This window comes from Anser brachyrhynchus, assembly GCF_964034855.1.
Source record: "Anser brachyrhynchus genome assembly, chromosome: 7".
In the NCBI taxonomy this organism is placed as follows: domain Eukaryota; kingdom Metazoa; phylum Chordata; class Aves; order Anseriformes; family Anatidae; genus Anser; species Anser brachyrhynchus.
In genome coordinates, this window is record NC_137701.1 from 19076819 (window position 1) to 19092194 (window position 15376).

The following is a 15376-nucleotide window of genomic DNA, read 5'->3' on the forward strand; positions in this document are numbered from 1 at the left end:
CTTTAGGGGAGGAGGGTGAACCTTACCGAGTCCTCTTCGCTCCCCCACGGAATTACTGCAGTGTTCTCTACATGGGACTGCTCTGGGATATTAGCGCTGGATGTCAGTTCTTGGGCTGCCTTATGCACCTGAGGGTTTGCACATTAAGACTCTTCATCAGTTACAAGCAAAGTGTAAAGGGCAGTGGACTGCACCAGGCACTGGGAAGGCCTCTGGAGTTTCTGTTTTTCACTGGCCTCTAATAAGTTGAGGCTAAAACCTCTGGTTTGAGGAAGAGGCCAGTAGAGAATTTTACAGCTGTAGACAAATAACTAAAAGGATTTGGCTCATTAAGCATTAGCAACAAATTGCCCAGGAATACCTGAATATATTTTAAAAACAAATAAAGCGTAAGTTAAATACACAGAGGATTTTTCTTTCACCAGAGGATAAATTTTCGTATCTCTTGCTAAAGGCCTGCAAGTGTTAGCTTTAATGGAGTTCAGGAAATGTGTGGGAATAGATGTATGCAGCCATTACTTAGGCAACTGTTTTGTCTCTGAAAGGATTCACTGCCTTACCAAACAGAGGAGAAAAAAATAACGTTTTCCTGAGATCGATGGGTGATCTTAACTTTCCTCAGAACCCCACGACTCTGTATTTTTCTTTTCTGAAGAAAGCAGATTAATAAACAGGTGATGGACTTGAATGAGACCATTCCAGCTGGTCAGCATTCACTTGCGGTGGGACTGAGAATGCTGGATCTTGGTCCACTCAGTTTGTATCTGTCTTTTTTTCCTATGACACTCTGTATTTTAAACTGAAATTATGACTTTATGGCAGGAATCTTACACATCCTCATTCAGCTGTTAAAATTCTGCTCTGATCAACATCAGAGAAAATATTTGTGGAAGAAACAGAATATATCTTTCTGTATGAATTGTGATGATGCTGTTAGTCCCTGGAAATGACATATTCTCTGACATCTGGTATGTGACAACAGGACACTTCTTGCCTACCAGCATTGGAGAGTACCCTTTCTAGAATGGTTCAGCGTAATAGAAAATTATAAAGTGGTGAGTTTGCGTAATATATAAATGCTTGAACAGTTTTACAACTACTTTTTTGACAAGGTTTCAGACAAAAAAAAAAAAGAGAAAGACGCTTAGTGTTTCCATTCAAAGTGTTAAAAAAAATTTATTCAATGAAATTAAAATATATGTATACAGTCGCTCTTTCACTCACTCCTGATAGCATTTTAAAAAATATGCAAGTTTAGGTAATTATGAAACAAATGCACCCTCCCTTCTGTCTCCCCTCTATATGCTTCATGGAGTTCTGCAACTGCATTACATTACTAGTTTTATACACTGGGCGTACTCTTCAGGCATTTTAATTCATTCAGCTTACTTTTTGTTCTTGCAGAAAGCCAGATTCAGTAAAGAATGCACTGCAGTTTACACCAGTAAGTGTTACTTATGTATACACTGGATTTAAAAATAAATAAGGATAATCCTTATGGCTTTAACAGCCAATATTAGAGATTGATACAGTTTTTACTATAGAACAGAATATTGCCAGTATAAACTCAGTCAGAAGTCTGAGTCTTGGACTTATTAATATAAAAGTTATGCTCCCTCTACAGACAAGCATATAAATAAACACAAATTATTTATCCCAGCATCTTGGTTCATTTTTGTAAGAAGTAGAGCCCTCTCTATAACATTATTTGTTTCAGCAGTGTTTTCTGGAATGCTGCTAATCACTGTTTGTTCTTAAGGTAGGTAGGAATTAAAAGAATATAAAGGTGCCAAAACTGAATGGAACTGTTTGTTCTATTTCTAGTGATTTAATCCTTTCAAATCCAAACTTTTTGGAAACTCTTTTATTTGTCAGAAATTAACTGGAAGGTACTAACAAACTGTTTCCTCTCATTTCACTAGAAAATGGAAGAAGTCTCTAACTTGAGGAAAACTTGCATTTCCATTTGGACAGATTCTGACTTGCAGGAGAAAGTAATTTCACTGCACTTGGGAAGCTCAGTTATGATGAAGGTCCTCACAGAGCACATGAATTTAAGAATGATCCTGGCTCCTATTTTTAAGTACCAGTGTTCCCCTGTGAAAAGTCATAGATGTCCTGCAAATATTTGTAGCAGCTGTGGCCTAAATGTTGTTAAAAATTGGAGCTCCCTCTGCAACGGTCCTACACAAAGTCTATAGCAAAAAATGAGATCTGTTACAGGGTAATGACAGCATTAGTCTTTATTAATAGGAATTGTTTGGGGGAAGCCAGGGAGCAAGGAAGGAAATTAATAATAAGAAAAAAAAAGGTAAAAAAAAAAAAAAAAAAAAAAAAAGAGTTAAAAATGAAAGATTCGTTTCTGAAGTACCCTAAACCCCCTTTCTGCTTGGTGTGAGTTTTCTTCTGTGATTTCACAGGAGGGAGAAATACCTTACACAGGGTTGCTGTTGCCAGTGTGAAAAAAGCTCATGTTTTTGCATTTGTTTTGGAGCCTGTTTGGTGAATTTCCTTGAAATCAGCAAGGTTTGTGGAGGTCACTAATCTCAGATAATTAATTCTGGAGTTAAGCCAGCTGCAGGGCAGCTTGTATTTCTTTTAAAGCCAGCACTGCAACACCATGAGGGAGGGATTTGGTGACAGGTGCTCTGATGTTTGCTTCTAAGAACTGAATTTTGGGTGTTATATAAGAAAAGAATTCAAGTTAGATCCAAGCTAGAGATAGATTTACCTGGGTGAGGTCTTTATGACTGGGCTCCTTGGGAAATGATACTTCTCACTGATGAATGCTCTCTTATATGCAGTGGTAAAGTGAGACTACTGCTTGTGCTGTAGGTTTAATTTGACCTGGAGTGAGTCTCTTTTTTCTTCTGAAAAGGCAGAGATTCTAAGCACCTCGAAGTTTGTGCTTTGTCTCTATTTTTAGAATTATTGTACACCCTTAAATGCCATTGATTTTTGGATTAATTTATGCATACTAAGAATCTGAGGATCTCTCCAGAGTCTCAGATTACCCGAAAGGAATCTACCAGAACAAGAGAGATTTTTCTGAAAGCACTGTCCAAGGGTGTCTGACAACTGTTGAGAGGACAAGGTTGGCATTCTTTTTCAGTGGAAGCTCCAAAGAAAACCTGTTTGCAGATAAAGTTGTTGTCAGGTACTTGTGCAGATGACAATAAAGAACACAAGCGTGTACATCAGACACAGCAGATTGAGAAAACATAGCAGAACAAACTGTCTGTTATTGGTGACAAATTTTAACGGTACACCCATATGATGGTGTATCACTACACCAGGATATTTTCTTATCACAGAAACATGGCCACTTTGTAGTGGATCAGACTTGTGATGTTCTCGCTCCAGTCTGCCTGGTTTGTGGTAACAATCTTTTCTTGGTAGCCTGCTGGTGGCCCTGGGATAATCACCTTTGTTAGTTAATTACTTCAGGGAGCAAACGTGGGATCAGATCATTTGTGAGTGATTAGTGGGTCTGGGCGTGCTAGGAGGCTGAGCACTTTTTACATGTGCACAAACACACACATGGAAGGGGAAAATTTGATCTTCAGCTCCTCTCCATCACCTATTAAAATGCCTGACATTCTTGTAGCAAAAAGCGTGACTTCAAGGCCAAAGCGATGGCTGCTTTGCCTAGTGTTGGGCATGCATAGTCAGTCATGCACAAGAGTCATTTTGCTTGCAGAGTTGTGTGGCAAGTCATCATGGCTGTTATTTCAGAAGGTGGAATCGGACTCGTTAAAAATCTAGGTCTGCACCTTAAGTCACCATATGGATATCACGAGAGTCTGTTCATTAGCTTGCCACACATATATTTGACCCTCTTTGAGATTTATTGAATTAGGGAGCTTCTTTTAACTGTTTATAAACAATAATGAACCTGAATTCTTCAAACTTTTTCTTATGTCTGGGTGTATACAGCGTGCATTTGTGTTGTAATTAGTATTAGTAATGCTGAGGCATACGTTATTTTTGACATTCCTAATTATGGTGTAGTTAATGTACTAGCAGTATTTCTGTTGCATTAATAAACAGTGTTTGTTTCTTTATAATACATATCAGTTTGGGTCTGAATACCCATGTATGCAAGTTTAAAATTCAATTTGTACCGCTGTATTTCCAAGCAAAATACTTGATAGAAAGTCAACAATTAGGCATGGTAGTAGGCACATTTAGCTTCATATATGGGACAGTTGATGTCACTAAGAGTTACAAATGGTCTTTGCATGTATTTAGCTTTGTGTTCAGGACTTAATATTTAAAAGGTTTCTATACATGTTATATCAATAGAAATATTCATATATGAAAAGTTAAGTGAATGCATAAATGTCTTTGCAGAATTGGGATGTAATTAATTGGAATGTTAAAAAAAATGTAAGGTTATCTATTCTAAAAGGGTGCAGTATTAATGTTTTCTGGCTGTAAAGCTGGTTGTACAAGTGCCACTTTCACGAACAATTATTTCTATCTGAAAATGTGGATATTTTCTAGAAAAATCCTCAGAGGCTCGTTGAATAGATTTTTGCAGCTTTGGCTTTCAGTGTGAAAATTTGCTGTTATCACATTAAATCTCATCTAAGTGAACAGTAGCAATATGCTACTATTTCAGTGTGTATGAGCTTAGTGGCAGATTTTTTTCCTCAATAGCCAGGAACCATTTTCATGTTACCTCATTGAATTAAAAATATATTTAAAAAAAAAAAAAGAAGAAGCACTTTTTACTGTAGTGAGCCAGTTAGTAATTGGTATTTATTCTTAAGAGCAGGGAATTAAATGCTCTGCTAAGGAAGTCTGGAGAAGATGGCCAAAGTTGCACTGTCAAGAGCAGAGTTGTGGTGAGGAGCCCCGTGCTACACTACTTGGGTGTGCAATTTTTATGATCTTCAGTCAAACAGTGCTATATGAATGAAATCTTGTTATCTCGTATATAAGAAAGTAATAATAAGATTTCCTTTTAATACTTATTAGTCAGCTTCTTAAACGGCTATTCTGAGGCAAGCACTTCTCTCTGGTAAGTGCAGAAGATCAGCCTTCAGGAAAGTATTTCCTGAAAAACAATTAGCTCTCTAGTTTTAGGAGTGGGCAATCAATTGTTGTGCGTGTTGTTGGTTTTTTTCTGTTTTCTTTTGGTTTTTTTTTGCAAAAATAGGTGGTGCTATATTCTACTAATTCTGATCTGAGGGGATCTGTCTGAAGTGTTGGCTGGGCATTTGAAATACCTATGCATTAATGATATGAGCATTGTTGTTTTTCTGCTAATATCTGGGTGTGTTAGACCTGTGATCTGGCCTTTCTATAGTTAAAAACTGAATGGAGATTTGACAACAGTGTTCTGTGTTTAAAATATGGCCAGCTGATGATAACAGATACTATCACTCAATAGCTACTACTCCATCCCTGCATGACATATTTATGCTTGTTGAAATGAATTGTCACTTGGGTTTAAAAATATTCTATTTGACAACATCATTGTGTTTCAAGATGTGTTTAATTCCTGTAATACACAGCAGTAGATAGAACATGCTATTCAAGATAAATTTAAGATGTCCTGAGCCCCCTCCTCCTGAAAAAAAAAAAAAAAAAAAGTTTTCCAGAGTGTGATTCTTTTGAGGAAGTTTTCCCCTAAATCTAAGAAATAAGCACCTATTTCCCACTCCATTGCCATTATTCCATGAGAGCTGATGGTGAGCTCAGGATTATGAGGTGCTGTGCAGATCTAGGATTTGTCTCAGAGACTGCCCCTTAGACAAACAAAACATATTTCCTGGGAATGGCCAGGGTTGTGGAAGTGGTTACCATTCATTCTCTTACTCAGGATTTCTTTCTTTTTCTTTTTTTCCCCCAATACCTGTACTGTTTCACTTCCATAATTTATGTAAAGAAAAAATTGATTACTTGATCTGATTACTTATTTCAAGCAATCACTTTTATGCCAACTAAATTTTAAATAATTTCACACATTTCAAATAAAAAAAGAACTAAATTTCAAAGGATTAATTCTTGAAAAATATTTCAAAATCATAAAAGTTTTCAGAAGTGTCAATATAATCAAAAGTGCTAGTATGCATTTCTTCAGCTCACATAAATTTAGTTATTTAATTTTAGAAATCTGAAAAACATAAGATACAAAAGAACTGCTCTCCAGCTGCAACTCTTAATACAGATATGTAACATTATTGTATAAGCTGATTTGAGCATGCTCAGTGGGTTTTAAAAATTTAGAACCAGAGCACAAATCCTCCAAGGGACTGAGAACCTACATTTCATATTTAGTACCTTTAAGTCCTGTTTCAACAAATGGAAATATATCCTGGTTCGTTCACAGTTTATCTTGTTGACAAAACTGCTTTTTCCATCAGAAAATGTCAGGTCATCAAAAGAGATTTTTTTTTTATGGCCATTTTCCACTTGAATTAAATGTTGTCAAAAAGATTTTGCATGGAATAGGATTTTTCTTTAGAGCAAAAGGAATTAACAACATTATGAATAAGATGCCCACTGAGGAGTTAGAAAGATACCATTTTATATCTTGCTTGACTTGACTCTGCTGTTTTTTGCTGTAATATTGAATAGAAATCAGTTTCAAAACCTCAACAGTTTTAACAAAACACAATTATTTTTCAGCCCACTCAGGGTTCAAGGGCTCTGGATAAGTGCAAGAGGTATTCTCAAGCTTGTAATACAGGACTGAATGTGTTTATTGATGCCCTTGAGAATAACATTGTGCAACAAGAATTGGTAAAGTGAATAATCAAAAAGTAGAAATATCTGAATGCTTGTACTAAATTCTGTATACGTATCCTCAGACTGGGCTATGGGTTTGATTGTAAGTATTGTAAACTAACTATTTCAAAATGAATTTAAACTTGATTGAATCTCAGCATGAAGATGCCAAAATTCAAATTGATTCATTAGCTGACCTGAATTCTCTGATAAAATTTACTAGCTTGCACAAGCAGAGGATTTATTCTGAATGATGTTCATGTCGTTAACAGGAACTACCACTGGCAACATACATGTAATTAGAGCCAAAAATAAACAAACAAAACAAAACAGTTATTTGAAAACAAAACAAAACAAAAGCTCTGTCAGTTTAAAATAATTTTTTGTTGCTGTTGTCATCACCTTTCAACCAGTATAATAGCCAGAAGGCAACACAATGGAAGTTTTTGTTGAGCAGAGTATGCTTGCTTCAAGAAGCTAGTGTGCCAATAGAGGCACACATCAAGTGAAGCTAACATACTGGGTGAATTATGTGTCCCATCACACCAATGACTGCAGAGCTATAAAACCACCCTAAGTGTTCTAGTTACAATCAATTACATCATGCTTTAATCACATTTTAATGATGTATTAACCAAGATTTCAACAGCAATTAGTTTAATGGGTGTTTGCTTTTTTTAAACTATTTTAACTGTGGTTATATCCAGTAAGATTTAAAAAAAAAAAATAAAGCATTGATTGTGACCTCTTTCTTCTTCAGCAGTTTTGTGTGATGGGACTGAAGAGAGAGATTTTTCAGTTACTAAGCATTCACAAGCCTTAAGTAATAATGTGTTTGACTTTGCCGTGCAATGATATCCTGTGAGATTTTCTCATCTAGAAAGCTTCTGCAAAATATAACATGCTGCACATGAGATGGTTAATGCATCTCCCCTCTTTCAGGGTGGGAAGTATTATGCTGCCTCTTAATATTTAGGCAAAAATAAGAGAAACACAGAAAGAAAAATTGTTAATCATACTAATTTTTAATAGAAGGGTTTAGAGAAGTTCCATGGCTCTCCATGACATTTTCACTGATGCACATTTTCCTTATAGAAAACTGACAAACGTCTCTGGGCATCCAGTTCCCTGTAAAGCACTCCTAAGAATATTAACAGATAAAGAAAAGAGATTTCACAGCAAAACCCACATAAAAACCCATATTAGGAATGATACCAAACTTAAAGAATGTTGTAAAATGAGCATGGAAAAATGTACAAAATGAATTCATGCCCATTTACATGCTTTCAGTCAGGCTACCAGATAACAAAGCCTCTGTCTTTGTGTTAACACTGCAGATTAGGTCAAGTTTTTACCCCTCTGAGCTCTTTTCCTGTAAATGACGGGTTTTGATGTGAAACAAGCAACATGTCAAAGCAAGTTGAAAGATGTAGGCATTTTATGCCATGTCACAATGACAGGCCGGTGAATATTTGGGCCATTAGGGGCTTATTAGTGAATAAATGACCAGATGGTTCAGTGATGCACAGAGATGGACAGAACTGGATGCTACTAATCAGCACTGTCTGTACTTGATGTCAAATCACATGACACAGTAACCCATGGATACCGAATAAAAGTTACCATTAGCAAGTCAATTTGATATCTGTGTGGTGTAAACAGACTTATAACTGCACTTCAGAGCTGCCTGTTGTTAAGAAGAAATAATGGTAGAGTATTTAAATAAACACACGCTCCTCTTATCAAGTTATGATAAATATAAATAGAATTTCAATTCCAAAGACCTCCTTTTTATTCTGAAGAGGCTGAGGAAGGTCATTTACATATTAGACCATCTCCAAAGACAAAAAGGCTGAACTGGAAATGCTGTAAAGAAACACGAGACACTTTCTTCGAACAAGATGGTTAACAACATAAAGTGATGCTTTGTTTGTGAATTTGTCACAGAAATGCAGACTTGGAGAATAGGACCTGCTTTCTGGGGGACTGCTGCTTGTGTCTTGGTATATTTATTCTTTGATTTTACCGATGTTGATATATGTTCACTTGCCACTACCTTAAATTTTTCCCGTGGGTTTTTCAAAATTTATTTCGACAAACCCTTGTTAGCAAGTCATTTACAAAGCATTGCGCTGGGGTTAGAGGCTTCGGGTGTCTGGTAAGGATCTGATCCAGATGCAGGACCTGATCCTGAATCACTATTGCAGGAGAGGCAATGCCAGGCTGCATGTAGGGTGTAAGCCAAGGCTGGAGCGATGGCAAGAGAGGATGCTCCACAGCTGCACTGTCTCAGTGGGTTTCAAGGAAATTTTGTCTGGAATTCAGTGCACTTGCAGACGGTAGAGGTATGGGCTGCATCCTTCTCTCTGAGCCCACGACAAATGTGCCAGTAATACACATTCTTTAGGCAGAGATGTATGCATTTTTGAAGCACTTATTGCTTCTTTCATATGATTCTTCATAGCAAGTGGGAACAAATGCAGCGTTAGGACCAACAATGTTTGACGATGTACTAATGTGATTTACAAAGTGTTTTAAAATGTTAGAGAAAATTTGCTTGAATTTTTCCATCTGAAGAAACAGTTGTAAATGCATGTTCCACTTTGTCTCTAAGGTCGATGATGTTAGTATATGTATTTTATGTAGTGGGTGAATATGTAATAACGTCTGGTGGCTCTAGCTATGTTTAACCATTAGTTCCCCTTCATCATGATTCTCTCTTGTGCACCTCCTTTGTGGAAAGAATATGGAATGAGTGTCTTTTGTATGAATGGTCACAGAAATTTGAAAACATGAAGTTCCTGTGATTAAATATAGAATCAGATTAGGGATTAGACCTGTCCTGTAAAAGAAACACTGTTACATAAGCAATCAAAAATATGCTGATACTGTGAGCATACAGCAAACTCAGATTAGCACAAAATACACAAGAACGGATTAAAATTGTGGAATACATTGTCTATTTAAAAACCCCTCTTTTAAAACCCCATGCATGCATTTTTATATGGAAGATATAAAGTTAATAAAATAGTATATGTTAACTACCCAATCTTGTACCTCAGAGAACATATGCCACGCTGCTTATACTGCCATAATAATCGCTGCAACATTGTATTTTTACAGTAATATTTTTAGCTGCATCTGATCCAGTGATCATCTGAAGATGCCTGAGTATAAAAATACTAGGAAACTGGACATACGTCTAGGGACCCCTTGGCTGGAATTCACAGTTATGGGGTGTTGTGAAGAATGAAAATCAAAATGGGTTGGAGAAGTATATGTAAGGGACTGAAAGTGTTGTAGAAGTTGTTAGGTGTGTATTGGCACATTTGTGTCGGTGACTTCAGTACATTTTTCTGATATTAAATTCTCCACTGATGTAATTTTAAACTCACTCTGTGGGAGAAAGTGCTTTATATCTTATCCCTTTTCCATTCTTTCTGATCCTAGACCTGAAAATGAAGCATGCCTGCAAGCTTTAACAGAAGTCTGAAAAATGCAGTGGTCTACCCAAAAGTTTCATTTGACCATCCCTGAAACCTCAAACTGCATTTCAGTCTGAAATAAACTTTCAGTGAATCTAGGATAACTTTACTGATTTGAGTAGAAGCAATTATAATCTTGGTAGTTTCAGCAGAGGGTGAATTAGTTTATTCTCTGCTTCTATTAAAAAAAAATAAATTCTGAAGTCTATAAGGAGCTGAAGATAAGTGTCACATGGACTCTTGTGGCTTTAAAAGATTTCAGTTATAACTTGATAAGTCCTATCAACCAAATAAACATAACATTTTTAAATAAAACAAAGTAGCTTTCCTTTTTAATATTTGATCTTGAGTCAAAGGGAACTCTGCTGTTGGGAGCTGGATCAAACATCTAATAGCTGTGATTGAGGTCACTAATGAATGCTTCTTTAACTATATTCATTTATTTCCTGAATACTTTGCCTTAAATGTGACCAACATGAATCTGAGGAGCAGGGGTTACTGCACAGCAGATTGATGCTGTAGCAGCTTTCCCATTCTCCTTGAGATGGACTGCTTTATACCTATGGTTTTCTCTTGCTTTGCATAGACAGTTGACTATGAATTGGCAGTCCGGTTTAATTCTTTGCAGAAGTCAAGACATTCAGAGGGTACTTTCTGAAAATAAGGACCTAGTTATGTTTTCTGTCAATGGCATTGTTATTTTAAAGTAAATGCAACTTTCTTGGAGAAGCTATACCTTGTTATAAGGATCTTGTTTAAAAAAAATATATAACATTTGGGGATGGAAAGTTTTTATTATTATTTTTAAGCATTTCATGGGAAAACTTTCTGTATTGATATATGTAATATTTGTATGACACTACTAAATAATTTTGAAAAGACTTGTAAAATAGTTGTTGTCATGTATTGTGGCAATTATAGCAGTTAATAGTTGTTGAGTGTAATATCCTTTAACTTTTGGTTAGCCCTGAAGTGGTCAGACAGTTGGACACAATGATTTTTGTAGGTCTCTTGACCTGAACTATTCTAGTTCTAAAGGCCCTCAGGCAAAATCAAGAGAAATACGTCTCAAACCTGGGTGTCTGCAACCTCACTTACAAGGTAGGTATCTGACAAATGGATTGTAAAGGAAGGATTAATGTGGATATGCACTCAGATGTGACACGATGTTTTCCCTGTGACTTTCAGGATTGAATGTGTACACTGATCTCTTAGTGCCAGCTGAGAATTGTTCAGAGTCATTAGAAGGCCCCAGAAGACACTTTTCCCTCTCCTGCCTTATGGCGACAGCTTTCCATCTCTCCCGTACAGTTCAGGTGGAGATTTGCTCTGCGGCTTGCTGGAGCAAGGACATCCTTTGCTGTTCAGTTTTCCTAACTTGCCCGTAACTCAAACCAATCTAAAGTAAAATACAGCAAGTAACATATATTTGAAAGCATATCATGTTCTCCAATTCAGATAAAAAAACTTCCCTTCACTGTACAAAAAGAGATTGGGTATAAAACATTAAAATGTATTTTTTAATCTTTAATAGATACGGAAAGCCCCCACAAAGCAGTCACTTTAAAATTTTAGTTAGTAATTAACTAGCCAATAGCCAAAGATTAGACAAGTATACTGGAGGACAAATCTCATGATGTACTAATAGCTTTGGAGAAAGATTGTAAAAAACATTTTAAGTAAATGTGTTAAATTGTGAGTCTTAGAGGACATGGAGGAAAATCTGGCAGCCTGCTTAAGGGCCATTTCTGTTCCCATTGAATTCAATTGGAATTTTGACATTGCCTTTTGCTGAAGAAGCGTGACCCCATATTTAGTGCATTACATTGAATAATTGCAATGTACCTGCAGAATGACAATGAAAAAAAATGATGTCTTTGACCTGCTGCCTCTGGTGGCTTTGTTACAAGCTTGCTGAGGATGCAGCAGCATCACATAAGCTGCTGCTTATTTACTAATTAATTTACCTGTGTATGTATGAATAGCTCTTTTGCAATGGTTTCCTAGCAATTCACTTCTGATATGCATCCTTTGTTTTCAGTGACAGGATGTGTGGGTGACTGGGTGTGCATGACCATGGGCTTCCCTGTCATCAGATGTTGGGATAATTTTCATGATTACCTGTTCTTTTAGCAAATTAATTTGAGTAAGTCTCCCATTTGTCTATACCTTCAGAGGTTTGGGATTTGAGTCAAACTCCTATCAGAAAAGCAGAGCAGCTGATCATTACATCTCTATTGCATATTTCAGTTCATTTTGTGAAGTTTATGAAGGAAGATTTTGAGCACTTTTAAAACAACATTGACTTAATTCTGCCATGACAGAGGGAGCAATAACTGGTGTAACTAATCCAGCAACCTTTCTTCTAATCATCAAGCCCTAGTCAGGAGACTATTTCAGTATCATAACATGCATACGTGTGAGTGTAAATGTGTGTATGTGCACCAGGTAGGTTGCAGATAGGGAACATATAGTGCCTTCTGGTTGTATGCACTTCCACTAATGGCAGAAGAAGCATGAAGACCTGCTGCCTCCACTTTACCTGGCCCAATAAAGCAGCATTTAAACTTCTGGTAGTTAAAATAATTCAAATGAGGAAGGAATGTTCCCTGCTTCAGGTGCTCAATCTACGTACTGCCAAGTGGTGTAGCTTTGCATGCTCTTGCAGTGATAGAAAGCAGCCCATAAATGAGTGGAAGAAAGTCAGTCTTTTGAGAGAAAAAAGAGGAATTCATGCTCCCAAACAGCCTCCCATCCTGTGAGTGCGGGGTGAGAAGTACCTTAGTTATGGATCCCCAAAGCTTCATGATATCTCATGCAAGAGTACTTCAGCAGTGATTTCTGGCATTGCTGTGCTTCACATTTTCCAGACTAATAAGTTTCAGTATCAATTTTCACCCAGGCTGGGACAAAAGCAGATACCTGAAAATATCAATTTCATAGAAAATAAATAAATAAAATGATCAACTCTAAAAGAACAGATGAAAAAAAATCCCTATTTTCTCTTTCCTATCTTGTTCTTGTTCTCTATCCTGTTCTGCCTTTTTTATCTCCTCACTCCTGAATTTATTTTCTCCTCAACTGACCAGGAATCATCAAGAAGCAAGTCTGACTATGGAAAGGTGTGATGCTCCCTTTCTCAGTCTCCCTGGGCAAAAAGACAAGCTGTAAGCGTGAAACATCTTCTCAAGGTGGGTAAAGATAGGACTCCACCAGGAATCCCTGCTTTTGCCACCACTTGCAGGTGAGAACCTAGCGCGCTAACAAAACAGTCACCTTCTTTTCCTAATATCGCCAGTTCATGTTGGCATTCACCTTGCCTGACAAGTTCTCGGTTGCCAGCTGCTAAAAGAGAGAAGCAGAAGAGAGGGGATTTTCCTCCCTGTTAACGGCAGAGATGGTGCTGTTGCAGTGCCCCTTCTGAGCTGAGCCCTCACCATGAAGCAGCTCCTTCACATAGACAACCCAGTGCGGGGGGGCGTGAAAGGCTTACTCAGCTCTTCATGCAAATTTGTTGTCCAAAGACAAAGCAACCAGACTATCCTTGGAAGTCTGATAAATTAGATGCAAAGTAATTGTTTCTATCAGGCATCACAGCTCTTGAAGGATAGACTGAGCTATAAAAGGCTCCTCCTTCCTCACTCCATCTTTTATTCACCACATGGGTAACACATCCTAATGCCAGACTGCTTTACGATTTATTAGCATACCGCTTTCTTTCAGCAGGCATTACTAAAGAGCTTCACCTGCTCCAGTACTTCCTAAATAAATTGAACACATGAAAACAAAAATTTTTATCTGAGAAGATTTGAACTTCTCTGAATTTTTATTTTACATTTCATATGTTTAATACACATATATTTTTTATATATACATACATATATTTTTTAAATGTTCAATTGCTATGATGGACACTCTCATAGGGGTAGCATTGATTTCTACCTTTAAATAGCTCCTTAATTCAGAATATATTAATGTTTTAGGCAAATCTCAAAAAATTTAAATGTTGGCCTTCATGTAGATACCATTTCTTTCAAATACTTATTTAACTGAACCAAAGAAATATCATCATGCATTCAGTCTTATGTGATTATAATGCTTACACAGATGAGGTTGACTTTTGGTTATGGGTAGTATCACAGCCAAAAACTAGCTTAAAATTCTGATTTATAGTGAACAAGACATCTGACTTTTAAGAAGGATTCTTGAAGTAATAAATACTCTTAACAAGTACAATAAATCTTTAAAAAAGCAGCCATATATCTAGTGGCAACTTATGTTAAATATGTCTAATAACTAATAACTTCACCTTTTAAAAATTACTTATGTTTTTCTTATCCAAAAAGGATAAGTAGGGTTTTCCTACTCTGACAGAAGAAGAGGTGTACTTTTTTCGCAGCTGGAGATGTCACATTAATGTTACTACTGTTAGTAAATATTTTTTTTTTGCACAAGCTGACTACACTCCCCCTATCAGCAGAAACCTAGACATTGTTTCTGGGGGCAAAACTTTTTTTGTGATTTGGTCAGATTCAAGGGAGGAATATGCTGTGTCTTCCAGGGGTGATGATGATGGGAACATGGAATATGACTGAAAATTAACTGCACTTTTTTTTCCCTTTTGAATTGCAAGATAGAGTGAAGAGCCTCTACACTGTTCCACATGCATCCAAAAGCAAGTTCAGGCTTCAGAGGAATCTGCAGAAAATATAATTATGCTACTGCATTTTAGAAAGGTGAAGCTACGCAAAGCAGCATATTCACCCACCCTGTCTGAAGCAACTAACTTTGTTCAGAGCACTCTGGAGATGCCAGCAGCCATGCAGGAAGCTTATCTTCATACACAGGTATGCACTCTTGATGTCTAATGTGACATGATGTCTAATGGAATGTGGAAAAGAGGGCAAGATGCTGCCAGTGGTGGCATTCTGTTACAGAACAGAGTTGTGAACCTTGCCCATGATTATGAATGGTTTTCATCGCTCTACTGAAATGATTGGGAAAGGCCAAAGAAATACAGGGAACTAAGATGTGAAAAAAGGAATGCATAGTTTTGTTGTAGAGCAGATGGAATTCTTTTGCTGTAGTGCCTCCTGTTCTCTCTTCCTTCAGTTGGACGTTAGTGAGTCCTTACATCAAGTCCATCTTTGCTT

The 15376-nt window shown here is 36.9% G+C and overlaps 1 long non-coding RNA gene across 1 annotated transcript in view; it reads left to right on the forward strand.

Moving 5' to 3' along the window:
* Positions 1–1765: 1765 nt before the first annotated feature.
* LOC308197847 overlaps positions 1766–15376 on the forward strand; it is a 41863-nt gene continuing 28252 nt past the window's right edge. The window contains exons 1-3 of the long non-coding RNA XR_013953375.1: positions 1766–2033; positions 13324–13467; positions 14861–15070. This is a non-coding gene — a long non-coding RNA (uncharacterized lncRNA). The remainder of the gene's footprint in view (positions 2034–13323; positions 13468–14860; positions 15071–15376) is intronic.